At 36.4% G+C, this 25,371-nt stretch overlaps 1 long non-coding RNA gene across 1 annotated transcript in view; it reads left to right on the forward strand.

Moving 5' to 3' along the window:
* The first annotated feature begins 381 nt into the window (after positions 1-381).
* LOC148131393 (uncharacterized) overlaps positions 382-25,371 on the forward strand; it is a 28,582-nt gene continuing 3,592 nt past the window's right edge. Inside the window, exons 1-3 of the long non-coding RNA XR_015748773.1 lie at positions 382-419; positions 7,470-7,597; positions 15,502-15,570. This is a non-coding gene — a long non-coding RNA (uncharacterized LOC148131393). The remainder of the gene's footprint in view (positions 420-7,469; positions 7,598-15,501; positions 15,571-25,371) is intronic.

Consider the following 25,371-nt stretch of genomic DNA (forward strand, 5'->3'; position numbering starts at 1 on the left):
TATCCCATTTGAATTTGGAGAAAAATTAATTATTTAATATTGCAGTGAATGTTGTTTCTTACTCTGCTTAACTTTACACACTAGTCAGAGATTTTTATTTTATTTTTGAAAGCCATGCAAGCAGCCCTTACAGCAGTCTTTTGCAACCTAGTGTCCTCTGTGGCCAAACAGGGGTTTATTTGTTCAGTGACAAAATTGGCCAAAAGACGCACACAAGATAGATAGAGTTTAACAACTAAGTATTCAAGAATGATATAGCAACAACAGCACTTAGACTTAAATATTGCTTCATAGTGCTTTACAGTCCTCTCAAAGTGGTTTACAGAGTAGGCATGTTGCTTCCAACAGTCTGGCTCCTCATTTTACTGACCTCTGAAGTCAACCTTCAGCAGCTCAGAATTGAACCCCTAGAGTAAGCAGTGAGTTAACCTTCAGTACTGCATTCTAATCACTGCGTCACCACAGCTCTCAACCATGTGTTTTTCTTCTAACATTATCTTCTGATTTGTAAGTTATTTTCATAGCAATATAGTATCATAGGCATGAGGGATGGGCATATTTTGTTTCATTTACTCAATGAGAATGGTTTATGAACAAGTAAGGCTTTGCTTAGCAATAATATTTTATGAGCAGATAAGGAGGATATATGATTTCTGTTTAGAATTATAGAACTCTATTCTTTTGATTACAAAATGAAAGTATACTTTTTCACAAGGGCCACTAGTGTCTCTTCTTTTTACAAACTATCTATCTGCTTTCTTTTCTTCTTCTTCTTTTAATTGCAATTGCAGCTGTTCCTCTCCTCTTTGCCTTTTTCTGCAAGTTGTCTCAGCTATTTTGCTAGAAGTGGGCAATATTCAGACTGAAAGAGGGGAAGGTACCTTGGATTTCTTGGGAATGCAGTTGCTGCACTTGTTAATGCCTTGGTACAGTGACCACATCCATGGATGCTGGCTACAATGCACCATTCATACTTTGGACCCAAATATTACACCTTTGTCCCCTATCTTCCTTGGGAAGAAGTGCTCAACTAACCTTTATTCGCATTCACTAACGCAACAAGCTACTATTTCTCATACCCTCTCAATGTTTGTGACCACAACTAAATCTCCCTCCACCATGGTCAAGGCCTCAACACATTTAGTCCAGGAGCTTAGAGAAGTTAATCTCTAAAGCTTTTTTGAATGGCTTGAAAAAAACAAAACAAAAACTCTTTGAACTATAGCTAGAGGGAAGCTGTAGAGTTAGCAAATGAAGCAAAGGTTTTACTTCTTTTAAAGTTTAAAAGCAAGGTAAGTCCCTTGCAAATCTCTTATAATTAAAGTAAATAAATGATTCCCTTATCCTTTTGGAGACAAATTCAGCAATAGAATTAATGAAAAATTATCTCAGTTTTTCTGAGGGATGAATAGTTTGGTAAAACTGGGCTAGGAATTAGGAAAAAGGAGGCAAACACAGAGCTGTTAAAGATAATGCTAAGTACAATGAAGTCTCATTGTATATACCATTTGGATTGATGGGGTCAGAAAAGTGATCTATCTTATTGATTCTTCATCCTGTGAAATACAATCAAGTCTTTACTACAATCAAGAGATTGCAGGCACAAGAGTTCCAGCTTTTTAAAAATATGACTGTGGCCTGCTGCAGAGTCAATGGGGTATCCTTGACATTTGCTTAGGATAGTATATGGAATATTTTAAAAATATGACTGTGGCCTGCTGCAGAGTCAATGGGGTATCCTTGACATTTGCTTAGGGTAGTATATGGAATGGGGATGAGCAATAAAAAAGTCTTGGTGCTACTGACTGGAACAACCCTTATGCAGTAGCATAGTCACTCTTTCTGTCATTTAGTGGTTTATCTGAATTTTTGAAGTCCAGATCTGGGAGCTGTAGCACTGCACATCTTAAGAGTACCCCCAAACAATTGCACCTGAAGAAATCTGTTCCCTTCAATGTAGCAATAGCAACAGTACTTAGACTTATAGCCCTTAGCTTTTTAACTAATTGCTGGTGTTGGGATTGTGGGTCCTTTCTCAGAGTTTTGCCTTGTGGTGGGACACCCTACTTATGTTCCTTTCTTGATGGTATAGTTTGATTGAATTAGAGATGGAAGCAAAATGGAGGTAATACAGTCCTTCCATAGACTTGCAGTAAGGGTAATTTTCATCTCCCAAAGGCCATTCTGGATCTATGTGCTTGCAAAGATTGTAATCTCAGTCTCATTCCAGCAAGGCCCAGCACATGAGTTGTCAACATTCTGAAAGAAATCAGGACATTCCATGATATGAACATACCACAGATAACATTCATTTGAGTTCCATAATAGACAAAAACACACCAGAGAAAAATTCAGTAGATTTTGAGTTCCATAATAGAATAGTTCATTTATCTGCAAATAAATGAAGTAGATGAATTAGGAATGAATTTGCAGAAGTAGAGAGTAGAGTGGGTTTTTTTTTTTTAAATTATATGTGTATATATGGAGAGTGATGGCTCAGCAGTGAAAGCTGTAAAGCTGGCAGCCCAGGTTTGAGACATGAAAATAAAGATGAGCACTGCCCTCTAGAGTCAGACATGACTGGACAGAAGAAACCTTTACCTTTACCTCTATGTGTACATATAATATTCAAAATACATCTGTACAGTGAGCCAAAAAAATTCCCTCCTTATTGCTTTGTAATATACTGTATATGTCGCTTAAAAATTGCTTTCATGTTCTATTTTAACATTTTCCAATCTGGACGAATGACAATTGTGGGAGTTGCATTTTAATATGGTTTAAGAGCAGCAGGTTGGGAAAAGCTGTTCACTTCTTCAAGACATTTGAAGCAAGAAACAACAGTCATAGGAAAAAAGTGGGAGACAAGGAGACAGTTAGGTACATGAACTCTAGATGCTTACAAGCCAGCTTTGGTCCTTTCTAATTCAAAATCAAACTTGGGAACAAATTCAAGAAATAAATGAAAATGTAGTTGAAATACAACAAAAGATATTTCTGTGGGTCAGAGATAAGAGCTGAGTTCAAAATTTGGGTTGAATTATGGACTGTGATAGCCTTTAATACATGGCCATTTGTCTTCACAATAGGATACTTGCCTCATATAAAGGAAATGCAATGGCAAGAGTATAAATGGTATCTAAAAGTTTACCTTCTAACATCTCACAGTTGGTACTAGAAAGAGTGAATTTCCCAATACTTCAGGTATTGCTTTTCATATCCTAAATGCTGAAAAATATTTGGGATGTACTGTACTTGACCAAATCCAATGGCTCAGTGGTTTAAAAGATAGCAGAAAAGGTCTATGCATTAGTGGTTCAAAAACTACAATTGCATGACAGAGTGAGCTCCCATCATTTGCCTCAGCTCCTGCCAACCTAGCAGTTTGAAAGCAGATAGATAAGTTTAAATGCAAATAGATAAATAGGAACCACTTTGGTGGGAAGGTGATGGCATTCTGTGTTTTGCTGAACGCTTTGCACTGAAGTACGATGGGAGCGATGTGAGTATGGAAACATCTTCTGACAGTGCTGGCTCAATGGCTTAAAGAAATGGACACGAGCACTGCCCTCTAAAGTTGGCTACAACTAGCAGAGTAAAACTCACAGGAGGACTTTCATTGTACTTGAATTCCTTGGAGGAAAGAATGTCAATGACTTTAAGAGTTTTCCTGACTATTTCACTGATTACTAAAACTGAAAAAGAGAATAATTGTCAATAAATAATAAATTCTCTGGCTCTCTCCCTATGCCCTCAGATGCTTTGGATCTTTCAGCTAATTCTTTGTTCTCTCTTTATTTGCCTTTGCCCCCCCCCCCCGAAATCTGGCTATGCTGGTTCTTGAGAACAGATATTCTGTATTAAAATAAGCCCAGGTAGTTCCACCTCTTTTCATTGCTAAGTGGCAAATTAGGAGGGGCATTGCAGTTCACTTTTGTGAACTCCACAAAATGCCAAAACTTTCCCACAGCAGTAGTGACTGCATTTTTCTCTCTCAATAATCATCCTTCCTGATAGTATGACAGCATTCTGCAGGAATGAGTAGTAATATCATTGTTGTATGTAGTAGTTATATCATTCTGCAGAGAGGAGCTGCTTTTTGCTGTCTTTTAGGAAGCCTCTTGGGATGATTGGGATGACTGTCTACTATTGACCTCACCCCTTTCCTAAGAGGTCTGTAGGGGGCGTGCATAAGCGCACCAACGTGCCTACCGTCCCTGTCCTATTGTTTCTCTTATTCTTGTTTTATTTTTCTTATATATACCCATTTCATGTATTCACAACTATGTATACACTTATACTTCTTATCTTGTAAACAATTGGCAAATCAAATAAATAAACAAAATAAATAAAATAAATGATGTTAGTGTTTTCTTGAAAAAAAAAAAAGATTGCCAAGAAATAATCATGACAAAGAATAAGACAAAGCAAACTCCTGCTATCCTTCAATTTAGGTCCTTTTCCCTAAAAAAGAAATATTGAGCCAAAAACTCAACTATATGTCAATAAACTTTTAAAAGGTTAGATTCTCCCTAAGTTAAATAATAGTGTAGTGTGGTCTTCCTTAATCCCATGCTGATTGTGAATTTTGAGCACTGAAGTGCAAGCTTATTTAAGGGATCTCTGTCTTCCAATGACATCCCTTTTGTGGGAGGTGAAAATCAGAGACAATCCCAGGATGCAGTCAACAAACTTCTCATTCCAGGCAGGCATCACATGATCCTGAGCAAGATGGGCAGACATCTTATAGCTACCCCTGAGTATTGCTTAGGTTGTCTCCTTAAATAGTTTTCATTCTTGTACCAATCTGAAGACTACTAGATCAGAAATCCCTGTGAAATAGGGAGAAACATTTTTATTTTCAGAATAAAAAAAGAAGAGTCTGCATGGCGATTGCCTAACATTACGGGAGCTGTTCAGAAATCTAGTTATGAGACTGCTGCTAAACTTGCTGAAGAAGCTCCAAAGAGAGGGGAGAAATTCCAGCTCAGCAGAAGTTTACAGAAGAAATCCTTTTGGCCTAGATAAGCTTACAAAATGTCAGCCTACCAGATAGATGGAGGGCTGCATCTCCTCAACCTATATACTAGAATTGAATTGTGTAGCTGGTCCTGCTTGCTAAGATTGACATTTTGACACTGCTGCAAACTCCCCAAATCCTATTTTATTTTATTTATTTATTTTTGTCAATTGCTTACAAGATAATAGGTTTAAGTAAAAACATAGCTATGAATACATGTATACATATAAGAAAAATAAAAGAAATAAAAGAAACAATAGGACAGGGACAGTAGGCACGTTGCTGCGCTTATGCATGCCCCCTACAGACCTCTTAGGAAAGGAGTGAGGTCAATAGTAGACAGTCTAAGGTTAAAGTTTTTGGGGTTTGGGGAAGAAACCACAATGTCAGGTAGAGTATTCCAGACATTCACCACTCTGTTGCTGAAGTCATATTTCCTGCAATCAAGTTTGGTGCGATTAACCTTGAGTTTGTATCTATTGTTTGCTCTTGTATTGTTATGGTTGAAGCTGAAGTATTCATTGACAGGTAGGAGATTGCAATGTATGATTTTATATACTATACTTAGATCGGACCGAAGGCGGCATAGTTCTAGGTTTTCTAGGTATAGAATTTCGAGTCTGGTGGCATAAGGTATTCTGCAACGAGTAGAGGAGTGGAGAACTCTTCTTGTGAAATATTTCTGGACTTTCTCAACTGTGTGAATATCAGATACATAATGTGGGTTCCAGACTGATGAGCTGTATTGGTCTAGCAAATGTTTTGTATGGTCTGGATTAGCAATTTGGAGAAGAGGGAAGGAGAGGCAGCAGGGGAGGAAGCAGTCTGCTTCACACCCTGGCTGTAAATGTCTGAAGACTGACTCACAGCTCCCGGTGCTCACTGCCATGCAAGGATGGGATAAATGTCACCGTCTCACCACCCTGCAAGGATGATCGTAGAGCCCCCGGTACTGGTGAGCCCCACCGCCTTACCTTCTAGTAAGGATGGGTTGAGTTTCAGATTGTTGAGCGCTTTTGAATAGAGTGCTTTTGAATTTTGCACTTACCGAGGTATGAGCTCTTTTCTGGTGTGGTGGTCAATGATGGGAGGAATCAGAAATCTCCGAGTACTTTTGAATAGAGAGTTTACTGAGGAATGGAGCTCTTTTCTGCCTTGCTGGCAAGTCTCGGGTGTTAGGCTTTCCACCTCACCGGATGGACCCACAGGGATTTTTTCCCTTTACACCAGGGGTCCCCAACCACCGGTCTGCGGACTGGTACCGGTCCGTGGAACAAGTCCTACCAGGCCGCTGGTTTGCTGGGTGCCGCCATCTTGTTTTGATGAAAAAGTGCTTCCGGTGAGCTTTTCCGGGTAGAAAGCTCACCGGAAGCACTTTTTCATCAAAACAAGATGGCGGCGCCAGCGCTTCGGTGAGCTTTTCGGGTAGAAAGCCATTTCTACCCGGAAAAGCTCACCGGAGCGCTGGCGCTGCCATCTTGTTTTGATGAAAAAGTGCTTCCGGTGAGCTCACGGAAGCACTTTTTCATCAAAACAAGATGGCGGCGCCCAGCTGATGCCGGTACCGGGCCGCGCCATAAAAAAGGTTGGGGATACCGGGCTGCGGCATAAAAAAGGTTGGGGATCACTGCTTTACACGGAGCTTCTTAACACACAGAGTGGAGCTCCCTGCTCATTGACGTAACTGTTGAGGTAATTCCCTGTTAGGAGAATGAGCGCACACAGGGAGACGTAGTGAGAGTGGTGAGGAATAACACACAACCAGCACACAGATATGCTGTATAGTAAAATGTAGGTTTTTACTTCCAGTAAACAGTTAAGCAAAGTCCAACAAGCAGTCTAAGTCATACACAGTTAAAGCAGTCAGTTTTCAGTCCAGGGATAATCCAAAATCAAAGTCCAGTATCATAAATAATTCAGTAACAGACTTACATCAAATCCAAGAAGAACTATGATCAGCAACAGTCAATAAGGAAAATGCAGGAATGGCAACACTCTCGGAAACCAGGTTTCTGGCTCCATCTTATGGCCGTTTGAGGAACCACACCCAATTACAATTTTAGCATTCCCTTAAAGAGACAGTATTAAAATGTCTATCCTGGTTTATATATTTCCAACCGAACTGTTAGGTGACTTACATTCCTAACAGTAACTTTTCTGTTTTAATGCTCCAATTGCTCGCAGGCTCCTTTGTTTTATTTCTTCATTTTATTTGTCGCCGACTAGTTTTGTGAACAACTCAAGGAGGCGAGCATATCCAGCACACCTTCTTCTTCCTCTTCTCCTCACAACAGCAACCCTGTGAGATTGGGCTGAGCAGAGAGAGAAGGACTGGCTCTACTTGTGTTTCTCATTTGAGTCCCCATTATGCTGATTTAAATAGTGCCTTTTGGCCACTAATCAGAAAAACAAATGTACTCATCTTGATTTGTGCTTTATGTTTTGTTAGGTTCATCAGCATAGGGGTGTCTGTGAATGCATATGTATACAATTGTATATGAGTGCTTTAATACGGGAGGATCTTCAGGATGCAATATGTCTCTCCTCACAAATTCATGGGTCCCAACAACATGAAATGTGAGTATTAATCCAAACTATGTCCAGAGTAATTCTGATTCAGTCGCCTCAGAGCAATCTCTAAATGACAATCATTTATTCAAATGGAATGAACCTAACAGATTCATCTGAGAGCTGCACAAAGGTGGCAGACAAAACTGTTTGCCAAATTCTCAAGTTGCTGAGAATAATCATTTTTAAAAATTCCTCTCCCTTTTTATTTGCAGAGGACCACACTGGGTTCTATTTCTCAATCACACCAACCTGCAACAGATTCTGTGATTGACTTTATTTCCATAACAAAGAGGTCTTCAGTCCACGTCTTATTAGGCATTTAATATTTTCTTCCAGTGTCTCCCTCTTCATCCTAGCTGCACAGTTTGTTTGGCTACAGTTTCCTTCTTTCGTTGTGAGTCTCCTACTGAACTAATCAAGGCTGAGAGGATTGAGGGCTGAAAAATCTTGAGCCATGTCCAATAGATTAAAAGACCTTGAGGTTAAGTGCAGGGCAAAACAAAATAATCTTGAGTAGCAGTGCAAACCAGTGTTTTATTCCTTTTCCTGTTACTGAAAGGAAAGGTTAAGTGATTTAGAAAGCATTGCTTCATATCTAGCTTTAAGATGTAAGCTAAGAAGCTCTGACCTATTAATCAGAGAAGCTTCAGGAATAAAGTATCCAGTTACACAGGGGTGGGATACGACAGGGTTAACTACTGGTTTGGGATTTATGAGGTTCGGTGATTTATGCTGTGCTTCCCTGCACGCTGCGAGCCGCGTGCCTGTAAATCGTCACCAGCATGCTGCGTGCAGAGAAGCAGCCTTTGAAACAGCCCTCTTTTCCTGCTTTTTAAACTGCAGCTGTGCCTCGTTCGGCAGCTGAAATTGAAAAATTAGGAAATAAAGATCAAGTAAGAGCCCGGGCAGGTGGGTGGCCAAAAACGTCAGCAGACATAGAACCGGTTCTATGTCTGCTGCTCTTCAGAGCTACCGGTTCTACAGAGGTGGACAGAACCGGTAGAAACCCACCCCTGCAGTTACACATGATTTTTAAACCCATCAAGTATAATTTTTGGAAAAAAGCAATAAGAATAAAACAGGCAGGAATTTATCACTAATCAAGTAGTTTCTCCTACATTTACCTATGAAGACAATATGGAAATCCAGTTGGTTCACTAAGATAGGCCAATAAAAACATTTTATGCAAGTCCTTCACCACCTATACTAGCTGCCAAATCCATTTCTGGATCCAATTCAGAGTGTTGTTTTTAACCTTAGGATGACTTAAATGACTTAGGAACAGGTTACCTGGGGGAACACCTTCTCCTGTATGTACCAGTCCAGACCTTACATCTTCCATTAAAGGTCTCTTCCAGGTCACCCATCAAAAGAGGTGAGGGTGTTGTCTTCAAGGAGAGAACATGCTACATGATGGCACTCTGTTTATGAAATTGTTCTCCAGAAACATTTAACTGACTCCCAAACTAGCATCATTTCAGTACCAGGTGGAGTTTTTTCTATTTCCCTCAGGTTTTTTAAAAAAACTTGACTCTTAATTATATTTTATTTATATTTTAATTTGTATAGTTTTAGATTTTGAATGGCTGATGCCTAGTTTACATGCAGTTTTGACTTTGCATTTTACCTGATGTTGTTTTACGGTTCTTTATTTAAATCACATTTTTAATATGCTTTATGGTAAATTGTGCTGAGAGCTAGGAATATCAAGTGATATTTTTAAATAAAGAAAATAAAATTGGATGAGCTTGGAAGAAAAAAGTCCTACAGGAAGGCAGTAGCAAATATATCGTTTTTCAGAAGACAATATTAATAAGTGCATAAAGTGCTGAGCTTGACATGAAGAAGAGTTTGCTGAGTCTCCTTTAGTGGGAAGGTAAGAGAAATGCATATGGGACCATTCCATATGAAAAGCCTTTCCTAATAGGTTTTGTTCTACCGGATTGCAACAGTGGCTATTGCATTAATATTATATACATCTTTTAATTTTCACTATTGAAAACATGACTCAGGATGTCAATATTTGATTTCTAGATGGAAGAAAACTATAGAGTAGTAAGTTCTTGTGAAAGGATAAGAAGTACATCTCCATCTGAAGCAGGGATATTCATATTAATAGGAAGGTTTTCTCACATAAAATAACCTGAATATCTTTGATCAGTTCATGAGCTTATTTGATTTCAGTGACTATATTTTACATGGTCTTTTTTGTACATTTGATTGCTGTACCATCGTGACTGCCTTGTTTAGGGACCATTCACAATGATGAAAAAGCAAATTTACAACCAATCCTTTCATTTTTGACCTTTTTTATAAAGCAAACAAAAGTTGAAGTAAGATCAGTCGCAGATTCACTTAGTGATTGCTTTGCTTAATGATGAATTGCCAGTCCCAATAACGGTAACTAATTTAGTATTACCTACATTAGGATTTTATGTTAGTTTTATTTTTTGTCTAGAATGTTTCCTGATCTGGCAGCATATTAAAAAAAATGTGACTTTTCCTATTGTTTTCTCCAGAAAATGAGCACTTGATGTTTTTAAAAATAAAATATAGAAAAAAGCTTTGGTGATGCAGTAGTTAGAATGCAGTATTGCAGGCTAATTCAGCTGACTGCCAGGAGATCAATCCTTACCAGTTCAAGGTTGACTCAGACTTCTATTCTTTTGAGGACACTAAAATGAGAAGCCATATTGTTGGGGGCAATATGTTGACTCTATAAACTGATTAGAAAGGGCTTTAAAACACTATGAACGGGTATATAAGTTTAAGTACTATTGCTTTATATCAATGCATACTTAAAAAAAAGTTTTAAAGAATTAGTTCATCTCATCTATCCAAATGAGTTAGGGTGAGTTATTTTCCTGAAAGGGAGGTACCCAAACTGCAATTTTTCAGCAATTATATCTTCTTTTCTTCAATGTCAGTTTGTGAGAGAGGTGTTAGGCTGAGAGATAGCACACTGCTCAGAGTTACCAAGTGAAATACATAGATTGGAATGAGAATCTGAAAATGAGTATTTTAGTTTTAGGCTGGTTCTTTAATCATGATATCACATCAATGGCTTGGATTATTTTGGTAGACCTAAATAGTGTGTGCTCCTCTCAAACAATGAAATTAATTTGAAATATTTTATCATTGTGTTCAAGCCCAAAGGCTGGAAGATAAATAAGGACCAAGCAAAATTTATGCTGACTCCCATATAGTTAATTCCCTTTGTATGTACAGCACTGAAGTTGACTCATGTGAGTTGGCTGACTCTCTGAACTTTCTTAAATTAGATGTGACCCACAGAGGCCTAAAGCACATTGCTTTAACTTGTCTGTTTTTAAATTCTCTCCCCTAAGCCCTGTTTGATTATGAAAAGTTGCCCTGTGGAATGAAGTTGGCCTCTGGCTTATGGAAAATGTTCACAACTTCAAAAAGTGGCTTCTTGAATTGGCATCTAACTGAATTATTAGAAACACTCAGCAGCTGGAGGGGAAGAATTACACATTAAAAAGTTACTCATTAGTTTTCTTCCTCCTCGAGGTAGGGTTTTTTAAAAGAAAGGCTTACATGGGACTGATATATAAAAGAAAGATGAACTGAGAAGAAACAGGAGAAAATATTTTTTTTTATAAAGCTACAATATAGCCAGTGACAAGAGATCATTGTGAAAGAGGCAAAGTCAAATGGCAGTGATATCCAGCTTCATTCACATCAACACCCCAACCCATCCAGAAGAATCTTAAGGCAATTTACAAAAAATAAAATACATTATGAAAACAAACTACTACCTTTTAGGGAGAATGGAGCAAAGTGGGAAGTAAAGAGCCTCAGAACAGACAAGAGTGTTTTGTAAACCTGTTGCAACTTCTAACAATTCCAGTTTGGTAAAACAGCAGTAGACTCAGGGTTACCACAAAAATTGAAGACGAGTATCTAAATCTTAGGGGTTGATGCCCACACATAAATATATTTGGATTCTTCTTTATTGCGAAGTTTTGTCTTTTGCATAGATAGGCTTTACTTCTCCTTGAAGTAAACCTTTTATCTCATTTTGCTGAGTCCTTTGAAGGACCTGTTATCCAGTTTCTAAATGTAGGAGTTTGAGTATCTGAAATGTGAAGCTAGACTGTACTAATCATTTTAAAGAAAGGAACACAACATGTACTTCTCAAAAACAACTGAAAATCTGGTCTGTATCCTTGTTTTAGATACATTTGAGTATCCACAAACTTTAGATACATTTTAAATCTAGACATATTCCCCCTCCCCCCCACACAGGGTGCTTTCTGTCCCCCCCTCCCCCCGAAAAGAATTAGAGAGAGATAGCCAGTGAAGCAATTCTCTTGGCACAGGAAAATAAGCCAGAATTTTTAGCTTGATTTTTGGGAGAGGACTAGAAGGCAGACCTGAGTACTTTTAAAATAAAACATTGTGCTTCTTGTACTAAAAAAAGAATTCTGAGAATTTGGACCACTAAATTTTGGCAGCACAAGCAGAAGATTCTAGAGCTGCATAGAATATATGGATCATAAATTGCTTACACTAATTTATAACAACTTGATTAATACAAGAAGTCCAGGTACAGAAAACTAATTAATCTCATCTTCAAGTTTATGCCTGATTGGATGAGGCTTTTTCTAAAAAATAAATAAATCTAGAGATAGTGGAAGAGATATATCTGGCATGATTTTATCCAAAGATATTTACTGCATGTTCTAGTACAGTGGTCACCAAGTGGTGGGCCATGGCCCACTGGTGGGCTGTGGAAAATTTTTGGTGGGCCACAGAAGAAATGGCCCCCAAACACAATTAATCTGGGCTACGCAGTTCTTGCACCTCCCGGCTCTTTGAGGGACCCTGGAGTTAGGTACCTGAGTTGCATGCACAAACCAGCTCCCACACACGGCAACAGTGGGCAACAACAGTCCCATCCCCGAGCGCTCACTGTTAGCTCTCCCCATTAGTTCTCTAGTTTTGAATTGCTCCCGCCTCTCTCTCTCTCTCTCTCTCCCCTTCCCCGCCCCCAAATAATAACTGGCTGTGGCTGGGTTTGACAGCAGCACTAAAGCGAGCGAAGTGCCCCAAGGAGAGCAAAGCCCCCTTTCTGCCTCTGCTTCTCCCAGCGGCAGTTGCCCCGAGGCACCTCAGCTCAGACACACACACACACATCCCGCCCGCTCTTCTGTCTCTTTGGAAGGTGAAGGTGGGGAGAGGCTTCCAGCCCGGAACATTTTACACACACACACACACACACACACACACACACACACACACAGTGTGTGTTTATGTGTGTGTGTATAATTTTTTAAATATTAAATTTATATTTAATATAAAAATAATTTTTATATTAAATATATTATCTTTTTAAAAAAATTCATATTAGTGGTCCTTGGGTTTTAAAAGTCTGAGTTTGGTGGTCTCTGAGGTACAAAAGGTTGGCGACCCCTGTTCTAGTAGACACTGTTAGTGTAAAAATCAAAGGCGATTTTAGCCATAGTCAATCACTCCCTTGTTACATTTCCAGACAAAACAATCCAGTGTGGTTAGGAGCCTATCTTTTGGCAGTTTGTGACTCATGCCAATTTTGCTGACTAAAAACCCTAACATAAGCCCTAGAGTTCTATGACTGATGCTGTTTTCTCAATTTTAACCTCTATAACATATACTCCTTACAAAACAGCCATCACCTTCATCTAGGGTAGAAATACAGAAGTGGATAGATTTACAAGCTGAAACATTAGTAGTCCCAACATGAGATGCAATAATTGTCTATTTGTGGCAGGAGGTCTTTTCCTTTCCTCAGGATAATCACTAATCTTTCCCTCCCTATTGACTCCCATAAGGATGAATAAAAACAGTAAATTGGGGATCCCAGGATGCAACTCAATGCATTTGTTCTTTGCAGTTACCCATGAAGATTGTTGGTATCTGTTATGGATTAGTTCATAAGCAATGATGTTATATGACATTTGATCTTTATTTCAAATATGACCTATATCCATGAACCAAATAAATACATGAATAAACAAATCTGTGGGACACTTTTTCTGCTTTGTTTTCCAAACTTGTGAAAGACTTTGTCATAAATTAGAGAGTAAAATAAAAAAACCAGTACCTTAATATTCATGAAAATTATTTCTCTGGATCTGTCAAAAAAGTAGCAAATCAACACACCTGGATATCAATGGTAAGTTTGCATTGTTGCTGAAATGGGAGAAAGAAATATACTCATGGAGTTGAATTTGGAAATGTTTCTATACCAGAGGAGACTTTCCCCAAATCATTTTGAGGAAGTAAATAAAAATGTGGATCTCATTTTTAATGGACCTAGAGATTGGACTTAGATTCATAAATGAACTTCAAAAGTAAGTGACTCACTAAGACAACTGTGATATTGTCATTTACTTTACTGGATAGCATATCTCAGATTTTCATTATTTCTAGGTGAATGAATTACTCAAGTGTGCCATTTTGTATTGTTCATTACAATTAGAAAATATATGGAGATAAACGGTAGAATAGTCCTTTGAGGTAGTTTTCCTATATCTTATTAAATATATAGGGAGAAATCTTGCATTCCATAATGGTCCCCCCAGATTTTAACTTTTTTAAAAAAATAAAAAAAACTTTTCTGCTGTGTTCCTATGTAATCCATTCCAGTTGTACCATACCTTCTTCATAAGAGTTTATCTGAGAGAAAAATGGAAAGAGAGAGAGAGAGAGAGTCAAAATATTGACGAGTAATGATTGAAAGTTGTATTATCAGCACAAAGATTTTAAAAAGAAATAAATTGAAACATTGGTGAAGTTCCTCACTTATGGATATAAACACTTAAATACAGGTCTTGTTACCTTCCTGGAATCTCAGGGGAAATCGACCTCAAAACCATTTATTTTATTTTTCTTTCCTTTTCAACCTATGTTCATGCAGAGAGCAGATTTTTTTCCAGAGGAAATTTATGCCCACTTTTTGAACAAATATTTTTAAGTCTGCCTAGCCTTAACCAGTGTAACATGAAATGAAATTGCTCTGGGACTGAACCCTGTGCATGTTCATTATCACTGTCATTGGTGCTCTGTTATGGATGGATCACAGAGAAAATAGATCTCGATAAATCTGCTGGCTTTGGCAGGAAAGGGGAAACAAGTTGTGACAAATGGCTAAAACTTAGCATCCCTTTTGTGGGTCTGTTCAGTCTTCCTTTCAAAGTCTGTTTTCGTAAACCAACTGAAGCTAACCAAGATGTCCTGACTGAAGCCCAAAACAGGGACAATCCCAGTCAAATGTGGATGCAATATAAGTTTTAGTTTCCAAATTCCATATTCCATACTTGCCTGCAGGAAGGAAGCAAGCTCATTGATGTTACTTACACAGAAACCTTTGAAACAACTGATGATCTGGTCTTTCAGAATTGTTTTAGAACAACGAAGTGGGGGGAGAGCAACCTCAAGCAACCAAGATAATTAATTTTGTGGAGGATGAAATAAAATGGGAGGGGCTCCTAACGAAGGTAAGAAAAAAAATGGAAGGGAAAGGAAAATGATTGGCCCAGGATTTTCTTTCCACAGAAAGTTTTGGGGATCTCCAGAACTTAAAATGCAGTAGCCTATGAGCAAAAACTTTGTCAAATATGACAAAAATGTGACATAGGGTTTCTGTGGCATGCAAACACAAGGCATTCTGCTCTGTTCTCTATGGAATTATGTTTTGTCTTCACAATTACCTCACTAAAGGATTTTCTATGCTGGCTACCCAAGAGGCAGAGCCAGCTCATTTTGGTTGGTTATAATCTGTCTCTAATTTATTCTCATTAATAATGAATAAGTATTTATTGTTTTTAGTTCAGACATGGTTAGTCAGCTTGCCTGGAATTAAAGGTGATGGTGGGTTGTTGTTTTTTTGTTTTTTGTTTTTGTAGATTGGGTTAACTGCTGGAAAGAAATCCCAGAAAATGGAAAAATTTAAAAGAAAGGCCAAGGATTGAAAGGTGGGTAAAATGTACGCAATGTAGTGTAAAAAGGGGAATGTGAAAGAAGATGGAAAATGAGGCTTGAAAGAAAGGAACATACACTGTGTGAAAATTTGGCCAATTATATTTTCTGCTGATGAGGCAGAGAAATTCAGGGAGTGTGTCTGAAAAAACTCAAGCAAAGCAGGTTGGAAAAAAATGTGTGCTTGAGAGAACAGACTGGCAATGGAATTTTCTTTCAGAAGAAAACAATTGGAAGGGCAAAATATAAAAGAAGGCTAGGCTGATGTTTGTTTGTTTATTGATTTATCTGCAAAGCTTATAAGCCACTCTGATGTTCCATTGATAGGAAGGAAGTATACAAGCAAAAGACATTTGGGGTTGAGGGCTATAAGTCATGGACCAAGGAGTTCAGCTATGTGAGGTCTGGAGACTAAACTTTGACAAGACACTCTGTCATCTTGTCACTTCTATTATAACATGTATGCCAAAAAGAGAGGGGTGGGCATGACAAATTGAGATAAAAATATGCAGTTACTTCTGTTAAGGGGGGGAGCATATTAATTTGGGTTTTTGACAGAAAGGCTTTTGATGTTCCAAGAACATTTTAAATAGGGGTTGTTGGGGTTGGTGTATTTATGTGTATGAATGAGGGACAGAGAGAATTATCATTCTGAAAAGCCTTATTGTGAGCATATGATTTTAAAAAGGACCCAGTGGATTATATTAGATATATTTCTTGTTATAAAGAGGCCAGAAATAGTGGCTTATCACTATACTGACATACTTTTAAACAAAATTTTGTTAAAAATTCACAAATGACTGGCTATTTTTTCCATGATATATGTTTAATATAGAATATCTCTAAAAGGCCCTTTTGGACTGCTTAATTTGTGGTTATTTGTTCTCCATTTCCTGATTACACTTTGCCTCCAAGTTCTCTACAGCTATTTTTACATTTCATTTGCAACTCCAGGGACCATTTTCTTAGGGCACTGAAAACAAAACTTTCCTTCAGTTCCTGAACTTGGGGGCATCTGTGTCATTAATATGTGTCCATTTCATGAGACAAAGATCTGTACACTTCCAGTTGTTGCACCACATGTTAAACATACCTGAGACATGATTCAGTTAATTAAGAAACTAACTTGGTTGAGATGACATATTATATCCCACACTGAGCCACAGATTATTTTAGGCTGATGTAACCAGGGTTCTTTATTCATCAGCCAGTGGGAGAGCATTTGGAGAACTGACTTGGTTTTGCAAATGCCTCAAGCTCTGTTACTAGATTGATGCCATGAAAAGAAGGCCTGGCATCAAAGAGAGTTAATTCAGAAAGAAAACAGCTAAGACAAACTTTCCCTAGGATTAATAAGAAAAGAGAGAATATGATGGAACAAAAGCCATTTGATATGTTGCTCTTTGAAGTCAGAAAATGTGCATTTCTAGGAAACTAGGGAAGTTCTGTGATAACTCAACAGATTGGCTTTTACCCAAAAAGGAACTGATTACCTGAACAATGGCACTGTATGATAGTCCTCAAATAAGTAATAGACCAGAAGTAAGAAATATTTTTCTCTCTAATTGGCAGCAGAGTAGCCAACACACATACACACACACGGACCCTAACACCTTTCTATAGCTCAACAACCTCACACACAGGCAATTCTACCTTATCACTCCAGGAACAAAGACTCAAGTCACAAATAAACTTTTGCCTCACTGGCCTTAACATCAAGGGTGATGCAGGTCTAGAAACCTGCCTAGACAAATTTCTGGGAGAGCAATATTCCCATCTTCATTCAGCCAGGTTTTGCTAACATATATCAGATGTGCTTAATCATCCACAATTCATGAATGAACAGGCAGGTCTGGCATTCACCTGCAGTAGTTTGAGTCTAGATGTCCTGTCAATCCAACCATCAAGTCCTCATGACAGGGTTACTGAATAGAAAAAGACCAACTTGGCACCTCTTGGTGAGTTCATATTTTTAAAAGAAGAAAGCAGTTTACTTTAAAATTTGATCAACAATCATCCCAACAATATTTTTGAAATATTGTTTTAAAAATAGCAGGATATAAAAGTACAACTCCAAACTGGCATTATGAGATAATCTAATGCTATTTTATTTTCTCTTTCAGGATTCTCTCACTCCACACAGTATACTTTGTCTAATGTCATGATGCTTAACTCTGATTTATCTGAAGATGTTAATAGGGTGGATTAAATAAACCTTTAAGAAGAAAGGCTACAGCTGCCTGTAGATTGCTGTGAAACTTTTTTGAATTTGCAGAAAGAATTTTGCTTGACCATTCTTCAGAATCTTTATAAGTGTTTGATATTTAAAAAACCCTGTTATCAGAAAGGTGCCTTTCTTAAACTCAGTTCCATTTTCCCTAATATATATCCTTCATTTTCAATTAGATTTTCCTTTGTGTGGAATAAAACACTTGTGATTTTATATTTGTAATTGAAACTAATAATAACTTTAATAATTTAATAATTAATAACTGCCAGTCATTAAATGCTATAAAGGGGTTAATGTTGTAGTGTTAAACTTAAAATAATCTCTCTCTCTCTCTCTCTCTCTCTCTCTCTCTCTCTCTCTCTCTCTCTCTCTCTCGTGTGTGCTGGAGATATAATCTTCCTCAAATAACTACATCCTGTAGTGATATCTGGCACACCTCATATTATTTTAAAGAGCCTGAAAGGAGGGGAATTTAGACTTAGCTGCTAGAGATTATGATTTTGAGAAATTGCTTGACATATATTTTTATGTATAGTACAGGTAACCTGAGTATAATGCAATGCTTATTTAAAAACAGAAACTACATCAAGCAAATGAGGATAAATTAAAGGCTAGATTACTATGCTTCTGTACAATGCTTCTCTACCAGAGGTGGTATTCAGCAGGTTCTGACCAGTTCTGGAGAACCGGTAGTGGAAATTTTGAGTAGTTCAGAGAACCGTCAAATACCACCTCTGACTGGAGATTTTACAGTATCCTTCCCCTGCTACGCCCACCCAGCCACGCCCACAGAATGCCCAGCCACGCCCACAGGTAGTAAAAAAAAAAAGAATCCTACCACTGTTCTCTACATAATATGATTTTGTGATTTTTAAAAATTTCTTGATTGACAATAACAAGAGGCACATATTTGAGGAATTCTAACTCAGATAGTGGTCAAAAGTTTAACAATGCAGTTGTGCAGAAACATGGTAAAATTTGGCTTTGTAAGCCATTTGGGTCAGAAATTACATACATGAGCTCCTCTGTATGAAAACCGGTGTAAGGAACCAAATTATATTTGAATAGCCGGAGAAAACTTACAACAGAAAGTTGTGGACACTAGTAATTTTCTGGAGGAATCCTTGGGAAGTAATCAGATTAGGAATCCCTGCCAATGAATATATTTCTCCATTTAATAGTTACCCTCAAAACATTGAAAGATTATTGAGCAGGTAATAGAACAGGGTTGGTGTGTGTTGTTCCAAAGGATAAGTTTCAATTCAAATTATGGAAAAGGAGATAGTTCAGTATGAGGGAAAAATAGATTTGGGTTGCAAACATTCAGATGATCATTAAATAGTAATAGAAAGATTAAAATCATTTTCGCCCCTCCTCCAAAAGAAATCTAATGCCCCTACATATTCTGTTAATGGATTACTCTGTCCAAGTAAGTCATTGAACACTTGGGTGCAGTGCATGATATTCTTGATAGGCTAAATGATCAAAATTGCCTTTTATATTCTGAAAAGTGCTTTGGATTATGTAGCAGACAAAGAAAACCATATTTTAGCCTGTATTGTTACGTGTCCTCATCTACAAACATCAATTTTCCATATATAGGAAGAATACATTGTTTAGGTCTTTACATGAGAATCATGAGAGATATACTGTATACTGGTAGTCCTCAACCTATAATCACAACTGAGCCCAAAACTTCTATTACTAAGTGAGGCAGTTAAGTGAATTTTGCTGCATCTTATGACCTTTTTTTTTTAAAAAATAAAAGTTTTATTTAAGTTTTCACAAAACAGAAATACAAATAAAATATCTTTTTTTGAGAACAGCGTGACCCCGGGTTATCACTTCTCCATACAGACATAAACTCAATACATATTTATCTTATACATTCTAATCCATATCTTATAACTATTTTCACAATTTTTTCAATAGCTATTCCCTTTCTTTACTTCCTATAGCCTTATTTTAAATTATCTCATCCCTTTTTAAATTCAATTACATATCTTTTTCTAATTTTTAAAATCTTTCTAATCAATGTTTTTATACTTTTGTCTGTCCTGTTTACAATTTCATATAATCTTTTCTCATAAAACAAATTTTCCCCTGTAATTACTAGACTGGAGTGTAACACCTTTGTATCTTTTTTTCAAATCTTGTTTAAAAATTTAAGTTACACCTTTACAGTTATAACATTTATTTTTAACCTCTATTTTATAACACATACCTATTTTCAATCAAATTCTGCTTGGTACATTCCCTTAAAAATACACACTAAATTCTTAAAAGAAAAAAGTATATATGTATATATCTCTGTGCATATATGTATAACAATAGTAAATGGAATAATTATTCTATTCAAGTACAGCTCTGACATTAATATTAATAACAATCTTTTACATTTCTACTTCTTTTTAACAAACATTACCTAGTAATATCAGTTGTCTTTCACTTTAATCATCTATATTTCATATTTTACTTATTACTGTCTTTAAATAAAAAACAAAACAATAGTTATTAACAGAAGTCAATAAAATTATTATTCTTATTCAAATTCATCTTGTCAACTGATAAAAATCTTCCATGTTTCTTTTCAGTTTTTTTAAACTTTCTTTTTAAATCATTGAGAGCCTTATTCTCTTTACAAACAAATATTCCATTACACATCGATACAAATTTTTTCTATCACTTTAATCATCTAAACATATTTTCTAACCCTTTTCTATTTCTAATATAACAAGGCTATCCCATGCACCCTTTCAAAATCCTTTCCTTAAGTTAAATTTTAACCATTGTCTCTGTGTCTTTTAAATAGGTTTATACCTTTAATTCTTGTACGCTTTTCCTGTATCTTTATAGCTTGTTTCTGTCCTTTGTAGCTCCTTTTCCTTTCCCTCTTCCCTCACTTCTTCTCCCTCCCCTTTTTATTCCCTTTTCTATCTGATTCTCCCTTCTGTGATCCTCCCTTCTGCTTCTTCCTGGTATTATGATTGCTTTTCAAATTACTCATCTTTTTTGGTTGTTGCTTCAATGCTTAAGTTTTTAACTCCCTTTCCCCCCTTTCCCTTTTTTACCCTGCTTAAAGTTGCTTGGTCATTAAAGATGCCTTCTTCTTTATCCCACCCTTCTTGTTCTGCCAGCGTTTCTTGTTGTTTTTCACAGTTCAAAATCTCCATTTCTAAAAATTGAAATATGAAGCCAAAAGATCCTCTTCCCTCTTGTGCTTCTTCTTTTTGTTCTTTAAGTCTCATTTTTAACTCTTCAAGGAGTGATGCCATTTAAAAAAAATTTAAACAACCCCCAATTAATTTTATTTTGTTTCATTAGGATGCACCATCCAAAATTCCAGGAATCATTCAATAATCCAAAACTGTTTCTTGCTTCTTTTCTCCCTTTCTCTTTCCAGGGGCTTTGTTATCTTGAAACAAAGTTTCAGCTACAATGTATCTTTTGCAAGCCTTGTTAAAATTCCACTATCAATTTTTTTAAGTTCCAAGTGGTCTCCTCCATTTTCCAGATTCCACTCTCTTGTTTCCTTTTTCCCTCCGTTGCTTTCTTTCTTTTTTAAAGAAAAATTTTAAATTATCCAAGAATATCCCTTTGGCACTTTATTTTCAGCGAGAAATAGCCTATTAATGTCAAAGTGGATTAGTATCAATTTCTTATTCGAATCTCTTCTTCTTAATGTTCCAAATCAATTAAAACTGTCAATATGAGAGGAAAAAAAGCCAATTCCATTTCCTTTCCCTTTCTCTTTCTCTGCTTAAGATCTTTATTAGGAATAGTATTAGTCTTTAAAATTCAGGTTCCAGGTACCTTAAATAGATGTTCTCCATTCAACCTGGTCAGTCAAACTCATTTTATGACCTTTCTTGCCCCAGTTGTTAAGTAAATCACTTCAGTTGTTAAGTTAGTAACCTGGTTGTTAAGTGAATCTGGCTTCCCCATTGAGTTTGCTAGTCAGAAGTTTGCAAAAGGTGACCATGTGACCCCGGAATGCCACAATTGTCATAAGTATGAGTCAGTTGTTAATGTCTGAATTTTGGTCACATGACCATGAGGATGCTGCCATGGTCATAAGTGTAAAAAATGGTCAGAAGTCACTTTTTTCAATTCCATTGTAACTTTGAACAGTCACTAAATTAACTCTTGTAAGTTGTGGACTACCATTACAGTGGATGTAAAATGTATACACACCCCTATTAAAATGCCAGGGTTTTAAGATGTAAAAAAGCCAGACCAAATTAATCACTTAAGAATTGTTCTTACCCTTAATAAAACACATTACCTGTAAATTCAATTGAAAAGCAAACTGAAATAGTTTAGTGGATGGTGTCCACTACAACCCCCCAAAGGGAATTAATACTTGGAATACTTGGAATATATTGTGCGTAATTTGTGCTGAGGTAACATTTAAGTAGACATTAAGTAATATTTATTTCTCTTTTTTGATATATTTTTATTGAAGAGATTTTTTTAACAAGATGCAGCTAACTCCACAACACTTTGTTTCCCAGAAAAGAAATGAAGAAAATAAGAAATAGTGAGTAAGTAATGAAAATAGAAAAAGAAATACAAAAGAACAAAGAACAAAGAAGTGAGTGCAATATAAAAAAGTGGCTTTCACTCTTTTTGACAAAGGTTATAAATATATTTATGTTTTGCCCTTTCTCTCTGTCACTCAGCTTTCACCCATAAATCAAGCTCATTTCTCTCTCTCTTTTTTTTAAAGCAAAAAATGCATAAGGGGTTTCCAGCCACTGATAAATGTAGTTGTTTATATCACCCAAATTAATTTTGCAGTCTCTACTAGTTCTGACACTTTCAAAAACCATTCCTTATTGTGGGTATTTCAGAATCTTTCCATTTTTGTGCATATACTGGTAATAGTCTCACAACAGTAATCCTTACTGATTGGCTGTCCAACAAGAAAAGTTCTGACTTCAATTGAATATTAATCTTAAAAATTCATAGTCAACAAACTTTACATGTCTAAGTTTAAACTAAGGATGAAAATAAAAGGGTCACTTTAATGAGATTGGGATTTAATGAGGGAGAGATTTATTTCAAAGCATAATGCTGTTCTTTGCTTATGTTCAATAAATAGATATAAACCTATATTTTCTCTCTTGTACTGAACTGAGGTAAATATGTGTTTTCTCTGAACTAGGGGTTGATTGGGAATTTGCTGGGTACAAAAATAATCTGTAAATTATCTAATTCCAAGCAGCTTTCAAATTAAGTAAAAAAAAAACCATCAGTTTGTTTGAGCATAGCATGTTATGTGAACATAGTAGTTGTGTTTTGCTACTTAGGGATTTGGAATTCAAACACTTCATGAACCAAGCCAAAAGATAAACACAAGCTCATATTTTAGAATGGTTTCTATGTAATAAGAGATCCGTACTCTTATCAAATCTGACTTGGTAAACTTCATCTGCTTTATTTATCCTTGTTCTTTTCAGTGGTTCCAAGATCTTTGTTGGTTAAATTGACAGATATTGGGTTACACTTTGCTAAGTTACTCTTTAATAAAAAATGAAAGCAGAGACTTACAGCCTTTAATTCTGGTAAACAATTAGAATATATTATGATTCCACCATACTTAATTAAAACAATTGGCATAAAGTTATGTACTTGTTCAGGGCTGCTTGTTCTGCCTCTTGGAGCGTGGTAAGCGTATAATAATGGTTACTTACTCTTAAGTCAGGATAGCAAAATTATTATAGACTTTATGAAGAAGAATGCTGATTTCATGCAGCTCTTGGAGTGTAGGGGAAAACATAAAACTGATTCATAATCCTTCCCCATCATAAGAAATCTGATCTAGACAATTCATCAGGCTAAAATATAAAGTATAAATGTGGTCAGTTAAGGTGTGGATTTGTACTTCTTTCCTCCCCACATGACACTTGAATTGAGGCCAATATATATTGGCTCCTTATTTTTTGAATGATGCTACTGCAGAATTCTGGGAAAGTTCAGAGACCAAACCCCAGGAAGATGTAAGCATGTGGCACTGAAATCATTGTATGACTTGTTTGAGTTTACCTTATTTTATTTATTTATTTATTTGTTTGATTTGTCAACTGCTTACAAGATAATAGGTATAAGTATATACATAGTTATAAATACATGAAATGGGTACATATAAGAAAAACAACAACAATAGGACAGGACGTGCCGTTGGTGCACTTATGCACAGACCTCTTAGGAAAGGGGTGAGGTCAATAGTAGACAGTCTAAGGTTAAAGTTTTTGGGGTTTGGGGAAGAAACTACAGAGTCAGGTAGAGTATTCCAGACATTGACCACTCTATTGCTGAAGTCGTATTTCCTGCAATCAAGTTTGGTGCGGTTAACCTTGAGTTTGTATCTATTGTGTGCTCTTGTGTTGTTATGGTTGAAGCTGAAGTATTCATTGACAGGTAGGACATTGCAATGTATGATTTTATATACCATACTTATATCAGACCGAAGACGGCGTAATTCAAGGTTTTCTAGGTCTAGAATTTCAAGTCTGGTGGCATAACCTTAGCATGATATGTGAACTTAGCTATGTTAGTATGATGTGATATATCAAACAAAGCATCATTTAGTATTATGACAGCCAGACTATGATGGCTATTTCAACAAAAGTGGTTTAACAAAATATGATTTCATATGACATGTCAACATTGCCATAACTTTAATTATTCCTATTCTTATTATTGGGTTTCTTTATTCCATTTTTCCTGGATGTTACTAAAGTCCATTTTGTCTTTTTAGACATTTTGCAGTGTTTTTGAATATTTTAGTGGAATTGTAATTTTTTCAATTCCCTAAATCTCTAAAGCAGGAAAAGATCCATCTGCTTCAGAATATGTATGTTATAAGATCAAACTTTGTATGCTATTTTAATCACATAACTTACAGGCACATCAATTAAAGAATAATTAAACAAAAAAGAATCTTCATCAATATGAATAAATTCCAAATATCTGTGCCATTAAAATTGGTTGTCTTCTTATACCATTCACTGGGGGCTGCCATTTTAGTAAAAAGCAGTTGAATATAATATACATTTTGGGGGCACTTTTATAGTCTATCATTGATTTGTTTGAACATCTTTTCCAGAGCAAACTAGTATTGATTAAGGCACCATACCTCTATCCAGATGCACTAGGTGCATTTCTCTGTTCTGAAAACCATAATCCAAGAAGTGTATAAATCCCACTTAAATAACTTTAAAAAAAATTGTTGGCCTTTTGCTGAATTCAATCCCACTGTGACTGAAATAGGACAAGTGAGGCTACTATAATTCTGAACTAATTTGAAACTTTTAAATTAAGACTAAATGCCAATCAACTTGATGTCTTCCACATAGCATATGACTAGGGTTCTTTCAATGAAAAAGTCTTCAGATTTTGGAAGCTCCAGCTACAACCCATTTGGAGATTGTCAATTGGAAAAGCTACCCTACAGAGATTGGGACATCCATTTATCTCTTATTTAAATAATAGGATGTAACATTGCATCAAAGAATAAGGACAGACTTAGTGTGTATCTGCTTCTTTTCCACCATTGCTTTTT

Source organism: Notechis scutatus, chromosome 3 (assembly GCF_049901735.1).
Source record: "Notechis scutatus isolate UNSWTSFEM ecotype Mainland chromosome 3, rNotScu1.2, whole genome shotgun sequence".
NCBI classification, from domain to species: domain Eukaryota; kingdom Metazoa; phylum Chordata; class Lepidosauria; order Squamata; family Elapidae; genus Notechis; species Notechis scutatus.